Here is a 21,114-nt window from a genome sequence, read left to right on the forward strand (position 1 = left end):
TTTTTCAAGACCTAGCTGGTCTGCAGTTTATAGCAATCCTCTTGTTTCTGCCTTCCAAGTGCTGGGATTATTCCAGGCTGTGCTAACATTCTAACTCATTATGACATTTCATGCCCCTGTATTTGGTCACGTTCACACACCCGTGATTGCCTCACACTGGGAGCCACCTCCCTGTCCCAGCCCCCCACATGCTGGGGACCCTAGGTATGGATCACCCAGCACCACACTCCCCTTGAAAACCTGGTCTCCCTTGCATGTCAGTTTCGAAATCCAATCTGGGGGATCCACCCCCCTTCCTGCTGTTATTTGTACCCCACAAACATCATTACTTGCCTAGTGGGTGGGGAGCAGCTTTGTAATGACACACACCTAGACTTTGGGGCAAGGATCTAGACACCTGGGTCCCTTGTATGTCAATGATGTTCCTGTTTTACATTTCTTGGGGCTGTGCAGGCATTGATCACTTGCTTGCCAAACATCCCACACCTTCCCTGGTACAACCCAAATAACAGGAGATCCTCATTAACCATGAGTGTGTCACACAGCTGTGTCAGTTCCCTCCCTGGGGAGCCATCTCCTGAACGAGAGAGTGCTTGTTTTGAAGAGCGTTTTGGATTTGTCTCCCGTGGATTCAGATTGTTTTGTAGCCTCATAATCATTTCCTTGGCGAGCTCATTTCCCTTTGCTAGCTCTGATAAATTTTTTTGCAGATTTTTTAAAAATTTGAATTAGAAACGAGATTGTTTTGTATGACAATCCCAATTCCCTTCTCCCTCCCCTCCTCCCCTACCACCCCGCCCCCCCCCACACACACAACTAAAACCCTACCTGTCACATATCCTTGCTGCTCCCCCTGGAAGGTGAGGCCTTCCATTGGGGGTCATCAGAGTCTATCGTATCCTTTGGCATAGGCCCAGCTAGCCCTAATATTAAGCAGCACTTTCCTAATGCCGATTCCAGTCAGGAAATTCACCACTCGGAGAGGGCAGTGTCCATTCATTTAACCCTAGCTTTGCTGTTCAATTTCACAGTGGGTTAGAATTTGATTTTCACCTCATACTTAAATCCAAAACGTAGGCTTCTCCCAGTGCTCAAAGTGTGAGAGTCAAATGAAGCTAGTATCTGTATGATTTCCACAAATACAAACACACGGTGACCCTAACAACAAAGGCTTCTGGGGCCTCTTTTATTATATGCTAATATGAAGTATATGCTTATGTGCAAGCATAGCTATATGTGAGGATTGACCACACGCTGTCATTAGTGTTTTAAATGAATAAGAAGGACCATTTCCACATTACCGCTGGCCACTGCCAATCACGGTGAAAGTCTTATTAGATAACAGAGACTGGACCAGGCCAAGACGTCTCCTCTTGCTGCTCATAAGATCTTCCTGTCTGGAGGGAGATCGGATGCTTAGATGCTAGGCCAGACTGTCCTGAAACTCACTATACAGCCTAGGCAGGCCTCCAGCTCCCTACAAGCCTCCTATCTCAGCCTCAGAAATACGGAGAATACAAGTTGGAGCCACCACGCCTAGCTAACATTCAGAGCTTTGAAGTGTTCCCCGGAACCTCCTTGTGTCACTGCTCCTGTTGTTCATATTGAGCTAACCGGGGTGCCATCTTCTCCAGGAAGCCTTCCTAGGCACTCCGGATGTAAAATGTATAAACTCCAACGATTTTACAGAAATCTTTGGGGGTGCGCTAAGAAGGGAGGGAAGGGGAAAGGATATTGCTAGGGTGTATCTGGTATAACACGGGACTTTCTTCCGGGCCTCTTCATCTAGTTTCCTAAGTATTTATGATTCCACCACACAGCAGCCTGAGAGAGAAGGATCCAGGGGTGGTTTCTGTGAGTTCTTCAAAGTCCTGGCCCAGCTGTGTTCATCCAATGCAATGACTCGTGGGCCCCTCTGACCCATAAGGATTTACGTGCTGTGCCGGCCAGGCCAAGGCGAGCATTGAGGGCTGTAGCCCTCCAGCCTTTTCTCTGCTGGAAGGCAAACTGTAGGAACGACCTCAAAGCCCTCAGTGGAGAGATAAGTGCATGAGGCCTGCAGCACATCTCCAGTTCTGCCAGTGTGGAGCCTGGCCAGGAGGAGCGGAGACCTAGGCGAGCCGCTAGGGGGTGGTGGAGCTCTCCTTTGAATTCTAAATAAAGCCGGCCGATTGACAGCTCCCAGGACTCTCCCTGATCCATCCCCACAACGTCAAAAATACAACAACACAAGAAACATTCAGGAAGGAATGAAACCATGCAGATGCAGAGAACGTGGTCTACACCCATTTCCAGGTAGAGTGAGACAAAAAAAAAGAAAAAGAAAAGAAAGAAATCAACCAGACCCCTGCCCAATCCAAAGATAAGAAATTGCTGGTCTCTGTGTTATTGTCTGGTCCTCTGATCATGGTCCCCGCATAGCCCGGGAGGGAACCTTGCCTTGCAGCCTCTTGTTCTCCAGGAGGCATTCGACGAGGAAAAAGCAAAACGCGGTCTTTTCTCTCTGTGATTGTATCTGTCACGTGCTTTAAGGTCTGAATTAAGATACAAAAATGAAATCGCCAGACAGGGCTGAGTTCTTGACAATTAGCGTGGCTTGCGGATTCCCTTTTGCGTTCCGGCTCAATGCTGCCCCCTAGAGGCGAAGCCTCAGGCCAGGTTCTGACAGTGCCCTTTCCCCTTTGGCAAGACAATCTAGTTTTTACCAGAACTGAAAAAATGTCCCCAGCACTCTATGGGTCTCCCAGCTCTTACTTGCGAACGTTCAGTTACCCCTATCTTTAAAACGCAAGAGATCTGGTGTGTCCTCCTACCCAGCCAGGCGTGGCGGTTCGTTTTCAGAAGCCCTTCGTCTTTCTGTGTGGGCCTGCCTTGACCATAAGGTGGGGGAGGCACCCGGACTCTTCCCTTCCCTTCCCCTTGCACCCCTCTGTGTCACTCTACATGCTGCTTCTATGTACAGGGAGAAGGCCATGATGGGTGGAAAGGGTCATGTTTGAATCGTTGCCCTGGCTTGCTGGGTAGACACACCACCCTGCCACTCTGGGAGAGGGTAGAGCTAAATCAGAATCTTCAGTTCACCAAGTCCCCTTAGGTCTGGTATGTGGAGTCAAGTTCCAACCCCCAAGTTCCTCAACGTCCAGCACTGTCTGTCTGTCTTTGCTGTTTCGTCCAGGGTCTACACCAGGCCTCTGGTGGAGAGCCACACGCTCAGGCCCGGCCTCACCTGTGCAAAGTCGAATTGGAGAGCACCGCCGTGCTCCCAAAGTGCAGGAAGCACACTCAGCCCCTCCAAAGACTCCCTGGAGGCTTTCTTGGCTAGCTGACATGCCTCGGAGTTATGTGCATGGAAGTTTTGTCTGCACAGGTTTCTGTGCACCGCATGTGAGCAGTGTCCCTAGAGGACCGAAGAGGGGACGGAGCAACCTGGGCCTTACAAAAAAGCAATTCAGGCTCCTTTAGCCGGTGCCTCTGCTGCATGCTGCCTCCTAGAGCTGATGTCAAGATGGCCTGGGGGGCTGTGATCATCTAGGGACGGGAAAGGGTTTACTCCCAAGCTGGCTGTGTGGCTGCTGTGCCCTCAACGATGGGCGGGCAGAGCTGATGTCAGTGTCTCCGTGGGGCAGTTCCAGGTGACACCAAGTAAAGAGCGGGTGGGCCCAGGGGAACACAGCCTTTTCAACTGTTTTTTTCACTGGTTTATTTTATGAGAAGAGTATGGGCTTGTAGTGCTGAGCCGTATGACCAAGCCCAGCACAAACTTCTTATAAACCAATGTCATAGTGGCATCCATGACATTTGGGGTGGTCTGCCCTGAGGGGAGGAAAGCTTGAGCAGGCACACACATGTACGCACACACATGCACACGAGCACAGCACACGCATGCTCACGTGCACACACAGGTGCACACACACGCACACTTCGAGACAACCCTGGTCCTTTGGATGCTGCCCAGCAGTGCAGTCTGGCATCCTATATAGGAGCCTCCTGCCTCACTCAGCGCTAAGGTTAGCTTTTTAATCCTGACTTCTTCGATCAAAACAGGATCAAGAAGGAGCCTGTGGGGAGCTGGAGACACTGCTCAGTGGATAATAGCATCAACTGCTCTTCCAGAGGTCCTGAGTTCAATTCCCAGCAACCACATGGTGGCTCACAACCATCAGTTATGAGATCTGGTCACCTCTTCTGTTGTGCAGATATACATGGAAGCAGAATGTTGTATACATAATAAATAAAATTTTAAAAAAAGGAGCCGGTCACGTCCTATTGCCTTAGCAAGAGCCAAGGCGGAGTGTGGGCTCACATCTTGGCAGATTTGGCAGCAGAAAGATAACAAGCTGTCTCGATGGTAGGAAATGTGGTCGCTTGCTAGAACTGAGTCGTCGAGGGTGCCGCCAAGAGGGCAAACCGACGGGCAGCGGTCCCATGGTTCCCTTTAGAGAGAGGCCGGGCCAGGAACTACATTTCCCAGGATGGCCTATACCCGGGGCATCACGTGAATGGTTCTGGCCAATAGGGTTGTCGGAGTAGCAACCAACCCACAGCGTTCCCTGGCCGGGATGGGAAGCAAGAGGCATCTCTGTTTGCTTGTGGAGCATCTCCAGTCTTCAGGAAGGAGGAGTCGCAAGGAAAAATGCACTAACCAAGCAGAGCTGCTGGGTTTGCACGAGAGCAAGGACCAGGCGTTATCTCTGAATCACCCGGGTGCAGTTTGATGCTGGCGACGACGGCTACCGTGACCCCAACACCCCGAGCTCACGGACTGGGCACCCGTGCACTGGTAGCTGTCGGTGTGCCCGGCCAGAAGAGTCTCAGTGACCTTGTCAGGACCCTGGACCAGGGTGGCATCGCCGGGGACCCTGGAATGGCTGAGACTGGAGTGGGTTTGGCATGACGGTGGCTCGCCCATTCATTCCTACGGGTGCCAGCGGCTGCACAGCTTCTCCATCTCTCCACCCCGGCTACTCCGCAGGGGGTCAGCTCAGGGTCGAGAGTGCGGCCTCCTGTCCTCCGTGTCACCCGTGTCAGCTGAGGGCAGGCCGGCCTTCTGACTCAGGGTGAGCAGCGCTAACCTCCGGGAGGAGCCAGCAGGGTCTGCGCCTGCTTTATACTCCGGCCATGCTAAGAATCTGGTCAGGTTCCCTGACTACTTGGGAAATGCACCGCCTGTCACACACACACACACACACACAACGAGAGAGAGAGAGAGAGAGAGAGAGAGAGAGAGAGAGAGAGAGAGAGAGAGAAGAGAGAGAGAGAGAGAGAGAGAGAGAGAGAGAGAGAGACAGAGAGAGACAGAGAGAGACAGAGAGAGACAGACACAGAGAGAGAGAGACAGAGAGAAAGAGACAGAGAGAGAGAGAGAGAGAGAGAGAGAGAGAGAGAGAGAGAGAGTTCCCTGACTAGTTGGGAAACCCAACACCTCTAGTTCTTGCACACACACACACACACACAGGACTAGGGGAAAACCCACCACCTTTAGCACACACACACACACACACACACACACACACACCACACACCCCTCATGCTCAGGACCTGCTTTTTGAGGCTGAGCATTGAACGAGAGCCTCCTACACCTTTTGGAAAAGCCAAACCAGTAAGGCAGCCTTGTTCGTCAGCTTCTGCTCTAGCCACATAAAACTCCTGTGGAGCAAAGGGTGAGGGCAGACTCGAATGACCTGTTCCAGGGTAATAAACCTTCCCTGTGTTGGAGGCACAGGAAAGTGCCCTGAGCCACCTGCTGGAGCCAGCTCTGTTACCTGTGGAGACCTTTTCAGGCAATGAAGTTTATCCCCTGTCTTCCTTACCCCTTGACCTCATCACACAAACGTTGAGGGGAGTTGACTAGAAGTCTCTGACAAGCGCTAGGAAAACCTTAACACCCCACTCCCTCTACTTCTTACCCTCTCATCCAGTTTCCATCACTTGGCAGAGAGGGTTGTAGAAGCTGTGTTACACATCCTCCAGATGTTGAAACCTGTTACATCGGGGCTACACCTCCCCCATTGTCGTGTGTGTGTGTGTGTGTGTGTGTGTGTGTGTGTGTGTGTGTGTGTGTGTGTGTGCCACTGACAGGGCATGGCCCGGTTATGGAGGTGACTGAAGAATGGGGTGAGTTTTCCACTTTCAGCCTTTGCCTGCCTCCCAGGCTCCTCTCTGAATTTCTTGGTCATAAGGTGTCAGGTCTGCTTCTGGGTCATATATGCACTCTATTCTCTCGTGGTTCTTGAAGGTAATTTAGCAGACAGCAGTTCTGCTTGCTTCCGATATTTAAACTACATGTCGGAAATGTTTGAAGCACACCTTTTCTCCTTTTTAACTATTTGTTTTGGCTGGCTTTACAGACACCTGGTAACCAATGATAATTATCTGATCTTCCTGCCTCCACATCCAAAGTTCTGGGATTACAAAGCATGAGCCAACATGCCAGGTTTTTGCTGTCCTGGCCACTGACGTTGGGGCTCTGAGCAGGCCAGGCAAGCACTACCAACCATGCTTGTTATGAGAATGTCTTAAGAAATTATAACCTTTAGTGGAGCGTGGTGCCAGACGCTTTTAATCCCGGGCAGACAGAGGCAGGCAGATCTGAGTTTAAGGTCTACGCAGTGAGCTCCAGGTCAGCCAGAACTACATAGTGAGACCCTGTCTCAAAACAAAACAAAACAAGGCATGGTGGAGGCTGAGGCAGGAAAATCTTTGTGAGTTCAAGGCCAGCTTGGATATATACATATGACCCAGTCAAAACAAAAACATACAACCAAACAGAAGCATAACCCTCTCCAAGGGGTTCATATCTGTAATCCCAGCATTAAGGGAGACTGAGGAGAATTAGCATGAGTTCAAAATTAGACGAAACAAAAAATGAAAAGGAAAAAAAAAGAAAGTAAATTTAAAATGCAGGGAATGAGAGCTGGCAGTTATAAGGCTATACTGCTCTTGCAGGGAGCCTGACATGGTTCCAGGCAACCACAACAGGTGTGGAACAACCCATTGTAATTCTACCTCCAGGGGAGCCCTCTTCTGGCCTGTGTGGGCACCCACACTCAAGGGCGCACATTCACATAATCAAAAGGAAAAGAAACCCTTATGGAAACCTTAGAGGTGTGCTTTCTCTCTTGGAGTACTAACTCCTCTTCAACTGCAGTTTCAAGTAGATTATTTTGGCTCAATGTAGCACCTGCAGCCATTTAGGATGAGGCTTCAAAATTGTAACCAGCTGTTAAAGTCTTTCAAGGCTCTTAATTCTCCCTAGAAATTCGGAACAACTTAACAAGAACCCATGATAATACAAAATATAAAAAGCAAGGATGTTCCTGGGGTCTGGATCAGTCCCATGCTGGTATCTGGGGGGCAAGAGTTTCCCGATGTTTAGGTCAGTTGTTTCTGTGGGTTTCACCAGACTGGTCTGGACACCTGTGCTCTTCACTCGTCCTTCTCTGCATCTGGGTTCCAGTTCAGTTCAGTGATTAGTTGTGGGTGTCTGCTTCTACTTCCACCAGCTGCTGGATGTGGGCTATCGGGTGGCATATAAGTCAGTCATCAATCTCATTATCAGGGGAGGGCATTTAAGGTAGTCTCTCCTCTGGGATTAGATTGTTAGCTGGTGTCATCTTTGTAGATCTCCAGACATTTCCCTAGTGCCTGATTTCTCTGTAAACCTAAAATATCTCCCTCTATTATGATATCTCCATTCTTGTTACCTTCTATTCTTCCCCTGACTCACCCTTTCTGCTCCCTCATGTCCTCTGCACCCCTCCTCTTCTCCTCTTCTCAATATGAGTCTTTTCTATCAGGTATTATGAAACTTGTGTTTGGGACAAGGAGTTCAAATCTATTATCTCCCCACCTATTAAGACTTTTCCGCAAATGTATTAATCTACCAACGCCAGTAAAACTTGCGTTTATACAAAGACCCAGGTTTATGTGGCCAGAAGGACAAAGAGCAAGGCTGAGGCCATATGTGGCTAATATAGCAATAAATCTATGATCTGTTTGAGCAATTTAATACCCAGATTCACATTCCTGCAGTATCAAAAATGAACCATAAACCAACTCATATTTATGGAAAAATGTTATAAGGCAATATATAAAATACACCCAGGCTGTACAGAGACAGAAGGAGCTGCCAGGCAGACACCATGTGGCTATCGGAAAGATAGGACACTGGGCATTCCAATAAACCAAAACCACATAGAGATACACAGATGAATAGATATAGGTTAATAATTGAGAGCTGGCCAATAAGAAGCCTGAGCCATTGGCCAAGCTGTGTATAACTAATATAAACCTCTGTGTATTTATTTGTGACTAAGGGTGGCCCGACCAGGCAGAAAACAAAGTCTGTCAACGAGGTGTAGTCCCAGAATGATGGCCTTGGCGGGCTCCAATTCTGTTCATAGTAGCCAACTGAATAAGACTGTGAGGTCGGCCCACAGCCCTGGGGAAAAGGCACAGCTACCACCTAACTTAGAGTGAAAATCAAGTATGCTTCCAGTCTCTGTGTGTTTGCTCTTCCAAGCCCACCCTCTAGATCCAGAGTGGAGTTTCCCTTGTCTACACATGTGCGTGGGAGTGGCAGTCGGTCTCTTTCTTCTCCACCTGAAACTTATTTCTAACTCTATTCTACATTCTACGGATCATGGACCTTAGATGATATCCTGTATTCATTTTCTGTGTTACTGTAACAAAATGCCACAGGTTTAGCTTAAAACAACACTAATTACCTTCTTCTCTTTCAGGACATTAGACCCAGCAGGCCTGAGTTCCCTTTGCAGACTGGTGGTGATGGGGGGGGGGGTGGCTCTTTCCTTGCTTTGCCCAAATGCTGGAGCCCAAAGTTGGTTTGTGTCCCTCTGGCTGGGATGACTTCAGTCTCTGCTTTTCACAGCCCTGCCTCTGGTTAGAATTGAAAGACCCTCAGATTGAGGGGTCTCCACAAATCGGACGGTCCCCCCAAAAACACTCAATGTCCAGTCCAGCTGATGTAAAACAAGAGGTAAGTTTATTGTGGGATGTTTGTGCATATGGGCCTCCCAGTCCGACAGACAAAGGAAGCCCTGTTCCTCAAAAGCAGGCTTCTTTTATAGGAGAAAAACCATAGGCTTTTAGGGATTTGGATACGTGACCATAGTTACAGGTCCTTTGGAGGTCTCTCATTTTTGGGGCCGGATGGTCTCTTGACTCAGTGGGATAGTCTGTTCTTATCTTCATGACCCCAGGGCAGGGTGGCCCTCTGGGAATTCTTGGTATTTAGTTAGGTTGTCTTGTGGCCCTGTAAGGGAGTTATTGCTGCCAGCCAGGAAATTCCAGGGACTCGGGTCATTGTGACCTTGGTTAGGTTTCTAAGTCAGGTCTCCCTGTTTTAGGGTCAGTGGTTTTTTTTCTAAGTCTCCTTATTTTATTTCTTTGTTAATTCTTAAGTCCTTCATTCCCCCCTTTTTTTTCTTTTAGTTAACCCATTCTTGGTTTACTAGTGGACAAGTTTATCTTGTCCCCCATCCAAGGGAGTTCTTTTGATTTAGCATTTCGACCAGGGAAATGGGCGACATATTTCTCATGCTACTTCCTGCTACTTCCTAATGACTTTGGGGCGTCATTAGGGGTCTAAAAAATAAAATAAATAAAACTGAAATGTTAGTCAAAATAAAAGGGGATTTAGGCAGTGGAGAAGCAACTGGTTAGCAAACTGTTGAAGAGACAGGAGTGTCTGCATCAGCACGACTGGTTTATAGTCTCAGCATGTCTGGGCCTCATGTTCCTTAGGAGCAGGCTGTTGTCAGCAGCTGATACTCAGATATGTTCTTGAGTCCTAGCAAAAAAAAAACTTACAGATTTGGGTTAGAAGAAACATCAGAGACCTCAGCACTTGGCACAGCGTGGTACTGCTGAGTTAGGATGAGGGCTTGAGTGATGGATAACCTTTCATGTATAAACTGTAGGAGCCTAGTGAGGAGACAAGGGCCAAATGTCAGGAGTAAGAGGAGAATGAACAGGGGTCCTACCAAGGTGGAAATTAGGGTAGTCAACCATGGGGTCCTATTGAACCATCCTTCGAACCATCCTTGTTGAGCCTCGGCCTCCCTCTGTCTTTTAGCTAATCTCTCTCTGAGTTTTGCCAGGGAGTCCCTAATTACTCCTGAGTGGTTTACATAGAAGCAGCATTCCTCTCTGAGGGCAACGCAGAGTCCTCCTTCTTTTAGAAACAATAGGTCTAGTCCTCTCCGGTTTTGGAGGGCTACCTCTGCCAGGGAGGCCAGTGATTCCTCCAGCCTGGTTATTGACTTTTCTAATTCCTTTAAATCTGCCGTCATGGCATTTTTGAGCTCGCTGTACTGTTGCGGTCCTTGGACCAGGGCCGTGGTCCCTGTACCAATCCCTGCGGTGACCCCAATCCCTAACAGAACAGCTAGGGTTATGGACACTGGTTCCCTTTGATATCGGGTCTGATGAGAACCATACGTGTTCTGCAGATAGCCTGCTGGATGGTACAATACACAGGGCATCAGTTGGACCAGCACACAGAAGTCTTTGGTTTGGTTGAGGGCTCCTGTATGTATACAAGGGGTGAGCCCAGTATTGCAGGCCCACCATAGTTCTGGACTAGGTATCAGGTAGGTGGGTTTCGTAGGCTTCGGGAGGGTGTGGTTACAAAGGTATTGGTGAGACTGGGGAACAGGGCCTAGGCAGGTACCCATTCCTGAGACTTGAGTAAAAGTTAGTTTATGGTGTGCTCCCCAATCACACTGAGATGAATCAGTGGTGTTATTAAATGTCCCTAGGGTGGCTATGCCCTCCTAGTAGGGGGGTGCAGAAGCAAGGCATAGCCAGCAAGGGTTAGTCATATCTGGCCTGGTTTGGTTAAGGGCAGAGAAGGCTCCCCTGACCAGATTAAAAAATCGCTGTCTAGTAGATGGAATATTTTCTACCTGGGAGGCAGTGGCGAGGGAGGGGCTGGTGGCGGTTGGAACGGGGGTAATGACCTGAGCCGGAGCTCTGGTTTGGGGAGCTTTGGGGTTCCTAGGTTTCTAAGGACTGGGTTAGGCCCTATTGCCCATGGGGTAGGGCTCTGTATCAGCAACCGGACCTTGAATATGACTCCTCTATCTGTTCCTTTCATGTGCCATCTTAAACCCCAAGTTTTCCCGGTTAGCCAGGCCATATAGTTTGCCTTCCCTTGGTCAGTGAAGCTGATTTTCAGAGGGAGGCAAAGAGCTCCTTTGCAAGTTTGCTCCCAGTCCCCAACACTGCGGGGACTACATTGGAGGGGTTGCGAGTAGTTCTGCTTGACAGTTATCAGATCCCAGGAGGAGCTGGGTTTCCAATAAGCATCCCCGGTAGTTTCGCAACCCCATTTAGAACAGAAATATTCAGTATAACCCCCGCACCCAGAGCCCCGGGGCTGCCCCTCCCGGGGACACACATAGAAATCAAATCTGGCTAGCTCGCACTGTGTTATCCTATTACTACAGCCAAATCAGCGGTTTCCTCTACCCATGTTAGCTGTTATCTCATCTGCCCCTATAGTCGGGATATCCCAGGTTTCTAGACCTGCGGCTAGGTGGCAAAAATCGGGGGTGAGTGTAGGCCACCAAGTACCGGGGGGCTGGAGGCTAGTGACTGACCAGACGACCTCCTCTGTCTGGGAAATCACCTGCCAGGTTATCTGCTGGGGAGCATGTGGGGCTACTTTAACTAGGGCTGAGAAATGGAAAAGCATCGAGCATAGTGAAATAATCAAACATCACGTAAAAGTCTTATCTTGAGCGGTTTTGAGTGCACTGTAGCTTCCATTCCGGGGTCTCGTTCGTTGCCCAATTCTCGCTGGTGTTGACCTTCTTGGCATGTGAGGCGTGGACCCATGCTGCGATCTCGTCCACCTTGAGTGCCATGGGGGTGGTCAGAAGCACGGTGTAGGGGCTCTTCCAGCGAGGCTCAAGGGTCTTAGACTGGTGGCGTCTGATGTATACGGAGTCCCCAATCTGGAATGGGTGAGGTACAGCAGGGTTTCCGGCCTGGTACACTGCAGCCAGTGGTTTCCAGATCTGGTTTTGAATAATCTGGAGTGCATGTAGTCGGGCCTGGAGGGATGAGTCAATGGAATGGTTAGGATCAGCGGGGAGCACATCCATAATGGGTGAGGGTCCTCCGAACAAAATCTCAAAAAGTGTGAGCCCATGCACTGAGGGGGTATTTCGAACCCGAAATAGGACCATGGGCAGGAGCTGCACCCAGTCTTTAGAGACAGTCTCTAAGGCTAATTTGGTCAGGGTCTCTTTAATTGTTCGATTTGCCCGTTCTACCTGACCTGAACTTTGGGGGCGGTGTAGGGGCCCCAAATTGATTCAAATTTCCAATTGATCCCCAATGTTTTGACCACCAGCTGACTTACCTGGGAGACAAAGGCAGGTCCGTTATCGGACCCTATTACCTTAGGCAGTCCGAACCGCGGGAAGATCTCTTCAAGAATCTTCTTGACCACCACCCGGGCCGTCTCATGCTTAGTAGGAAAAGCCTCAGTCCATCCTGAAAAGGTGTCTAAAGCTACCGGGTCTGATTTCGGTGAAATCAACTTTCCAGTTGGTCCCTGGCCATTCTCCTCTAACCCTGGTTCCCTCAGGCAGCTTGAGCCATCCTGCATTCACCTTTGCACAGGGGGTACAGGTGCTGGTGATCTGTTGGATGAGGGCATTGAGGTTGTGGATATAGTATGTTTGTTCTTCCCGTTCTTCCGTTTTTAGCTTTTTGTGCCCAAGATGGGTCCATCGATGTAGTTGCAACAAAAGTTCCTTAGCGGCCCCCTGGGGCAACAGAAGTTTTCCTTGGTAGCGCCAGTCATTTGCCTCCTGGACATAGTTAGCCCCCAGACTCTGGACTGTTTCTAAGTCGCGGTCCGTGTATTCGAATCCTTGACATGGGGTTGGATCAGAGGTCTTTAGGGAGAGGACTTGTGGCCCCAAGGCTGCTTTTCTGGCCTCTTCGTCGGCCATTCGGTTCCCTCTAGCCACTGGGTCATTTCCCTTCTGGTGTCCGGGGCAGTGTATAATGCTCAATCTTCGTGGCAGAGAAAGAGCCTACAAGAGCTCTAGGATCTCAGTCTTATTTTTAATGTCTTTTCCTGCTGAAGTCAAAAGTCCCCGTGTCCGATAAATTTCTCCATGTACATGGGCTGTAGCGAAGGCATAGCGGCTGTCTGTATAGATATTGACTCTACGGCCTTCAGCCATTTTGAGTGCTTGGGTCAGGACAATCAGCTCTGCTCTCTGGGCTGAGGTTCCTGGCGGCAAGGCACTGGCCCATATTGTAGTCTGCCCGTCCACCGCCGCCGCCGCCCCTGCCTTTCGTATACCGTCTTGCAGGAAACTGCTCCCGTCCGTGAACCAGGTGTGCTCGGCTCCTGGTAGCGGTTGATCCATCAAGTCTTCTCGGGCTCCGCAGGTCTCGGCCAGGATCAGGCGGCAGTCATGGGGCTGAGCGGTTTCTGCATCCGCATCCGGAAGGAGGGTGGCCGGGTTTAAAGATGTTGCTGCCCTGAGTCGCAGTCTGTCTGGGTTGAGGAGCAGAGCCTGGTAATGTGTCATCCGTGCATTGGAAAGCCATCGATCGGGGGGTTGTCGGACCACTGCCTCAATCGCATGGGGGGCTATCACGTGAGTTGCTGACCCAGAGTCAATCTGTCCGCGTCCTTGGTCAGAACCGCCACAGCAGCCACCATCCGGAGGCAGGGGGGCAGGGCAGCCCATGGCCACATTGTCCAGTTTCTTAGAGAAGTATGCTACACGTCTCTTCCAGGGTCCGAGCTGTTGTGTTAAGACCCCTTTTGCCATCCCAGCCTTTTCATCCACATAAAGGGTGAAAGGCTTCTTTATGTTGGGGAGGCTTAGTGCAGGGGCAGACAGTAAGGCCTTTTTGATGCCATCAAAGGCCTTCGGATGCCCCTCTGTCCGTGTAAAAGGGGTGCTAGCCTTAGTCAGAGGATACAGTGTGGCTGCCAGCTCCGAGAAACCCACCAAACCCGAGAAACCCCAAAGACGGCAGAACCCCACGCTGCCCAGGAATTCACGAACTTCCCGGGAGCTCTTGGGTGGTGGAATCAGGGCCACAGCTTGCTTACGGCTTTCTGTTAGCATCTCTGGAGCCGGTATCCTAAGTAGGTGACCTGCTCCCTGCAAAGTTGGGCTTTCTTTGCTGAAGCTCTGTACCCCAGTTCCCCCAGCTTTTGCAGTAAGGCCCCCGGTACCTTGGAGGCAGTCTTGTTCAGATTCCGCTGCCAGGAGGAGGTCATCTACGTATTGAAGCAGGATCAGGTTAGGGTTATGGATCCGGGAGTCTGCTAGGTCTTGGTGTAAGGCCTCATCGAAGAGAGTTGGTGAGTTCTTGAACTCCTGGGGGAGCCGTGTCCAAGAAAAGAGCTGGCCAGAAAACCCAGTCTCCGGGTCCTTCCATTCGATCGCGAACGTGGGCTGACTCTGGGGACACAGTCTGAGGCAAAAGAATGCATCCTTAAGATCTAGCACCGTGTACCAGATATGGCTCGGAGGCAACATGCTCAGCAAGTTATAAGGATTGGGCACCGTCGGAGGGATGTCCTCAGTTCTCCGGTTCAAGACCTCCTGCAGGTCTTGAACGGGCCTGTACTCTCCCGTACCTGGTTTCTTTATGGGGGAGAATGGGGGTATTCCAAGGGCTGCGACAGGGCCTAAGGATGCCTTGTTGTAATAGTCTATTAATATGTGGCCTGATTCCTTCCCGGGCCTCTTGGCTCAAAGGATATTGTTTAATGGCCGCTGGAGTGGCTGAGGGCTTGAGGTTGATAATTAAAGGAGGCTGTTTTTTAGCCACCCCCATGCCTGCTGTTTCTGCCCAGGCTTGGGGATATTTTTCTAACCAGCTAGACTCCATGGTTGGCGAGGGGGTGAGGGATCCTCTACAAGTCTATATTCATCCTTGAGCCTTAAGGTCAATACTTGCAGGGGTTGTCCCCCCTCTCCTGTGATGGTGGCCCCCTTCTGGTGGAAGTGAATGTGGGCTCCCACTTTAGAGAGGAGGTCTCTCCCTAATAAGGGGTAAGGACATTCGGGCACCAGCAAGAAGGAGTGAGTCACGTGTCCAGTGCTCAGGTGGATCTTACGTTCAGTTGTCCATCAGTGTAGCTTTCCTCCAGTGGCACGCTGGACCCAGGCGGTCCGGGTACTCAGGGGTCCCTGGGTCTGAGTCAGGACTGAGTGCTGAGCTCCTGTGTCTACCAAGAAAGTTTCGGGTTACCCCCCCCACGTTAAGAGTTACCCGGGGCTCAGGGGGAGGCACCTGGCCCTGACTGGTCCGATCTCCCTTTTCCAGAGAGAGAACAGGGATGGGCTTCCGCCTTGGATTCTTCGGGCAATTTTTGACCCAATGTCCCTTTTCCTTGCAATAAGCACACTGGTCTCTCTCCACTCTTGTTCTCCTTTTGTCTCCCAGGTTTCCTGTCTGACCTGGCCTATGTTCTAATCTCTGAACTACAGTGGTCAAAATTTTAGCTAGCTCTTGGTTTCGCTTTTTGTCTCTTACATTTTCCCTGTCCTCCTGCAACTTTCGTAATCTTTCTTCTTTTTCTTCTGGAGTCTCTCTCTTATTGAAAAATCTTTTCTGCTTCCTTTACTAAGTCTCGAAGGGTGTACCCCTGTAGCCCCTCAAGGCGCTGTAGTTTTGTACGTATGTCAGGCACCGATTGTCCAATGAATGACATGATTATATCGGCCTCCCTATCCTGAGCCTGGGGGTCAAAGGGGGTGTACATTCTGTAGGCTTCCATCAAACGCTCTAGAAACCCTGTGGGGGTTTCTTCGAAGCCCTGAACTATCGCACGTACCTTGGCCAAATTTGTGGGGCTCCTTCCTGCCCCTTTGAGACCCGCCAACAGAGTCTGGCGATAAAGACGGTGATGCTCCCTACCAGCTGCCGTGTTGATGTCCCAATCTGTCGGTCTGATCAAGGGAAACACTTCATCTATTTCACTGGGGAGCTGGGTGGGTCTGCCATCTGCCCCCTGGACGTTCTTCCGGGCCTCTAGGAGTACCCGTTGTATCTCCTCGGTTGTGAGGAGAGTCTGCAGGAGCTGTTGGCAGTCATCCCATGTGGGCTGGTGGGTGATGAGGATAGATTCAATAAGACCTGTCAAGGCCTGGGGGTCCTGTGAAAAGAGGGGTTCTGTGTCTTCCAATTATAAAGGTCCGCAGAGGAGAAAGGCCAGCATTGGTAACGGCCCTCCCCCATCGACCGGAGGGGAAAGGCCTAGGAGATCCCGGAGCTGTCAGGCCCCTCCAGAGTCCTGTCTCTTCGAGATCGCAGTCGGGTGGACGGTGGTGACGGGTCCCCGGGGCCTCCGGTAGTAGAGCTCGGCGGTGGGGGGCTCTGGTCAGGTGCTGGGAGCTGGGGTGCTGCCTACTCGGCATTAGGGTAAGGAGGAGGGGGGGTCCAGGAGGAGGAGGTCCTCCTGTGTATCGGGCAAGACGGTGGGGGCTTTGGGCCTAGGGTTGAGAGATCGGGGCTCTGTCAAGGGGAACAGGGAGGAAGTCGAAGGGGGAGCAGAAGGAGTAGGGATGAGTGGAACAGGCGAAGGCAGAGGTGTCGGGCAGGGGCCAGAAAGAGGGGGTGGGAGGAAGGGCCAGGCCCAGGGAGGAGGATCACGGCTCAGGCTCTCCCAGGAGACAAGATAGGGTACCTGGTCAGGGTAGCCCAGCAGTCCTGGTTGGAAAACACCAGTTTTGACCTGAAAGATAGTAGTGAGGTCAAAGGTACCATCTCTCGGCCAGCCTGTATTGAGAGCAGGCCATTCCGAGAAACAGAGAGTCCGCCATTTTCTCTTCCGGATCTCTACTGATTCCTTGCGAGCTCGGTTCAAAACGTCCTGCCAGTGACCTAAAGTCAAACTTAAGGGGGTAGTTAGTTGTTGACCCTTGGGGAGAAGCAGAGATTGACACAAATGACAAGTACAACAAAACAAAATACAGCAGATAGGACAAACCGTGCGGTAGACAGGTGGCGCCAAACCAGAATCCAAAAAAACAAGCTACAAAGCAGGAGGGAAGCAAATTCTGGGGCCGGCCGCCTCCCCGAGAAGTGAGACTTCGTCTCTTCTCCCTCTTCCAAATGACCCTCAGACTTTTGTCCGAGGCCGAACCATTAACTTCCTCGGAACATGTCTGTTCAGAGCAGAACCATGAGTCTCAGAATACGTCTATCTCCCTCTATGGTCCTTACCAAATACAACACACATAGACACATAGACACATAGACTGCCTTACCTGCAACTGGCTGTGAAATTGAGTCTGGGGGATGTCCTGATCTCGGTGGGACCTCCAAATGAAAGACCCTCGGATCGAGGGGTCTACACAAATCGGACGGTCCCCCCCAAAACACTCAATGTCCAGTCCAGCTGATGTAAAAACAAGAGGTAAGTTTATTGTGGGACATTTGCGAAAACGGACCTCCCAGTCCAACAGACAAAGGAAGCCCTGTTCCTCAAAAGCAGGCTTCTTTTACAGGAGAGAACCATAGGCTTTTAGGGGTTTGGGTAAGTGACCAGAGTCACAGGTCCTTTGGAGGTCTCTCATTTTTGGGGCCGGATGGTCTCCTGACTCAGTGGGATAGTCTGTTCTTATCTTCATGACCCCAGGGCAGGGTGGCCCTCTGGGAATTCTTGGTATTTAGTTAGGTTGTCTTGTGGCCCTGTAAGGGAGTTATTGCTGCCAGCCAGGAAAATCCAGGGACTCGGGTCATTGTGACCTTGGTTAGGTTTCTAAGTCAGGTCTCCCTGTTCTTAGGGTGAGAGGTTTTTTTTTCTAAGTCTCCTTATTTTCTTTCTTTGTTAATTCTTAAGTCCTTCAGAATCCTTTTTCCTGCCTTCACTTAAGGATCTTATGATTGCATGGGTCCACATGGGTGACCCCTGATAACCGTCAGTCTTAAAATCCTTCCACTGGAATGTGGGCACCATGCAGGAGGGACATTGGTCAGCCTGTGTACTAGACTCCAGGGCCCCTTTCTCCTGTTGCTTCAGAGTTCCATGAGGGATCTGCCCCAGCCATGTACCATCTTTCTCAGACAATCTTGATCTCACACATGTGACCCATGGGAACACATATTCTAGTCCCTAATCACTATGCCACTGAAATCTGGGTCCTTCCAGAAAATCTGGGATGTTCATTGTAACTATAGAAATATTTTGGCCTGGCAGTGTTGGTGCACACCTTTAATTCCAGTACTTGGGAGGCAGGGACAGGCAGATCTCTGAGAGTTCGAGGGTAGCCTGATCCAGGACAGTCAGGGTTGTTACACAGAGAAACCCTGTCTTGAAAAACCAACCAAACAACCAAACAAAAAAACAAAAACAAAAATGAAAATTATTTAATAACTATAAACATATTTTTTAAAGAATGGTTTGTGTCTGGCTATAATTATTTCCGAAAACATGGTAACCACATTCCTTCTAAAGTGATATTAACTATGAAAGTTGTTAGTAAAAATAGCATTGATGCTGAATGTTTGTTGTAATTCTTTCTTCAGTCTATCTTAAATAAAAATGCTTCCCTGCCATTTTCATTTTATTTTGAGACAGGAACTTACTCTGTAGACAAGGTTGGCATTGAAGTTGCATTCTCTGCTTCAGGCTTTCCAGGTGCCCAGGCTGTGTCATGAGTTGACTGGCATTTTAATCTCTAGAGAAATTAATCACAGAGAGAAAGATTGTACAGACCAAACCTTGGGCCCTGAGTATGTGAGGCAAACCACTCCCATCCTTGCATACTTATATTGTGTGTGTGTGTGTGTGTGTGTGTGTGTGTGTGTATGGGTGCATGCATACTGTGTGCACCGTATGTGGTGTGGTGTGTATTATATATGCACAAAAGTATAGGGATGCATGCCTATGTGTCGTGGCCACACATGTCTCAGCCCCAAACCACAGAAGCCACAAGGCTTGGCCCGAGTCGGAGAGGGTGGACTTGGAAACTCCTAGCAACCCAACAGCAATAAAGACCAGACACAGGCATCTTGTCATCTTTAGAGAGCTCTCAGTTCCATGCTGCAAAACTGGTGTCTCTCCTTTACTCAGCAACTTCCTTGTTGCTTTCTAACTGTACTATCCTGACCATGATATGAGGCCATTTGTCTCTCCTCTTCCTAGACCCTATCAGTCCTCACTTGTCACTAACTTAGCCCTCTGCCCTGGTGTAGGCCTATTCAAATGCTTAGTTCTGTAGAGATGCAAAACTAGGGGACATTCTCCACTGAGGCTATACAGCTCAGCAAATCAGCTAGCACCTGCATGTAGACCAGAGCACTGGAGGTTTGGACCCCGAGAAATCCTCCAATGGCATAATTTTCAGCTTCCGACACCTATGTCTACATGTGTGTGTGTACTGTGCGCTGTGTATTGTGTGGTGCGCATTGTGTATGTACAGGAGTTTAGGGATGTGTGTCTATGTGTGTATGTGCGTGTGCTGTGTGGTATGGTGTGTATTGTATATGCACAAAAGTATAGAAACACATGTCTGTGTCTGCATGTGTGTGTACTGTGTGCTGTGTATTGTGTGGTACGCATTGTGTATGTACAGGAGTGTAGGGAAGTGTGTCTATGAGTGTTATGTGTGTGTGCTGTTTTCTGTGTATGGTGTGGTGTCAGGAGCCAGCTCTTGATAAAAAAAATGTTCTCCTTTTCAGAGGACTGGTGACCTCCATGCTCAGCTAACCACCAATTAGTCAAGCATCCCGCCCCTTAGGTTCCAGATACCTGCTCTAGCCTGAGAGCAATTAACACCTATTCCTCCCCCACTTCCTCTTTCTCTGCTTCCTCCTTTCTCTTTCAAAAACCCCTTGTTTATAATCAATAAAGAGACCTTGACAAGGAAAAACTGCTTGGTCTCCCTTTTCTTTCCGCCCATTATTTTCAGGCTTAGTCCACCTTGGACCCACAAATTAATTACCAGAGCCCTGCGGGCCGGGGCAGTGTGGTGTGCATTTTGTATGTACAGGAGTGTAAGGATGTGTGTCTGTGTGTGTGTGTGTGTGTGTGTGTGTGTGTGTGTGTGTGTGTGCTGTGTATGGTGTGGTGTGTATTGTGTATGTACAGGAGTGTAGGGATGTGTGTCTATGTGTGCGTGTGTAGAACCCTGAGGGAGACCATGGTGTCTTTCTTTGTTCTCCAGTCTACCTCCTTTAGACAGGTGTCTCTCACTGTCAAGGCTAATCTTGGTTGTCATCTTGACTGGATTTGGAAGCAGTTGAAAGGCAAGCCTCTGGGCTCTCTTGTGAGGGCTTTTCCTGATCTGTTCCATAGCATGCGGAGACCCACCCTACACAGGGGCTGTAGCCTCTGGTGGGAGCTCCAGAAAAAAGGGCCCCCCAGAAAAAAGACACTTTGCTTACCTTTGCTGTGACTGGCATGTTCATCTGCACTGTAGCAGAATCCAGCTTGAGGGGGCTTCCAACAGGGGCTGCAGACAAGACGCTCTCCAGGAACCCTCCCAGATTTAGCATCAGAGTGGGATTGCTGAGACACCAAGCCCCAGGAACTGAGAAACTGCCAGGTTCTCTGCCACGTTGGTGTGTGAGGCAGCCAATGTTTAGCCAACCCAGACTGTACTGTGTAAGCCAACTGAATGTGTTTCTTTAAATGTATATTCATTCTGCTGCTTCTGTCAATCTAGAGAACCCCAAATGAGACACTGACTGAACTGTAAACTCATTACCTAGGCTAAGCTAGCGGGCCAGCAAGTTCCCAGGACCCATCATCTCCATTCCTCAATGCTGGGGATTAAGTATGAACAGCCACGCCCAACTTTTTGTGGATACTGGGGATTTGAACCCGGGTCTTCCCACTTGTGAAGCCTGAACTCTTACCCACTGAACCATCTTCATATCCTGGTCCATATTTTACAGCTGCTCAAGTGATTCCCAAGTGCAGCCCTCACTGAGAAAACTAATCCACTCACAGCTAAGACCAATTAAAGGATGTAACTATGCAAACAAGGGTTTGTGTTTCCTCTAAGAATCTAGACCAGCTTCAGCCTTTTCCTCCCCGGGGTCCCTTCATTCTTCCTTTATACTTCCTTTATCCCCTAGCAGTCAAGAGCC

Source organism: Cricetulus griseus, chromosome 10, assembly GCF_003668045.3.
Source record: "Cricetulus griseus strain 17A/GY chromosome 10, alternate assembly CriGri-PICRH-1.0, whole genome shotgun sequence".
Lineage (NCBI taxonomy): Eukaryota > Metazoa > Chordata > Mammalia > Rodentia > Cricetidae > Cricetulus > Cricetulus griseus.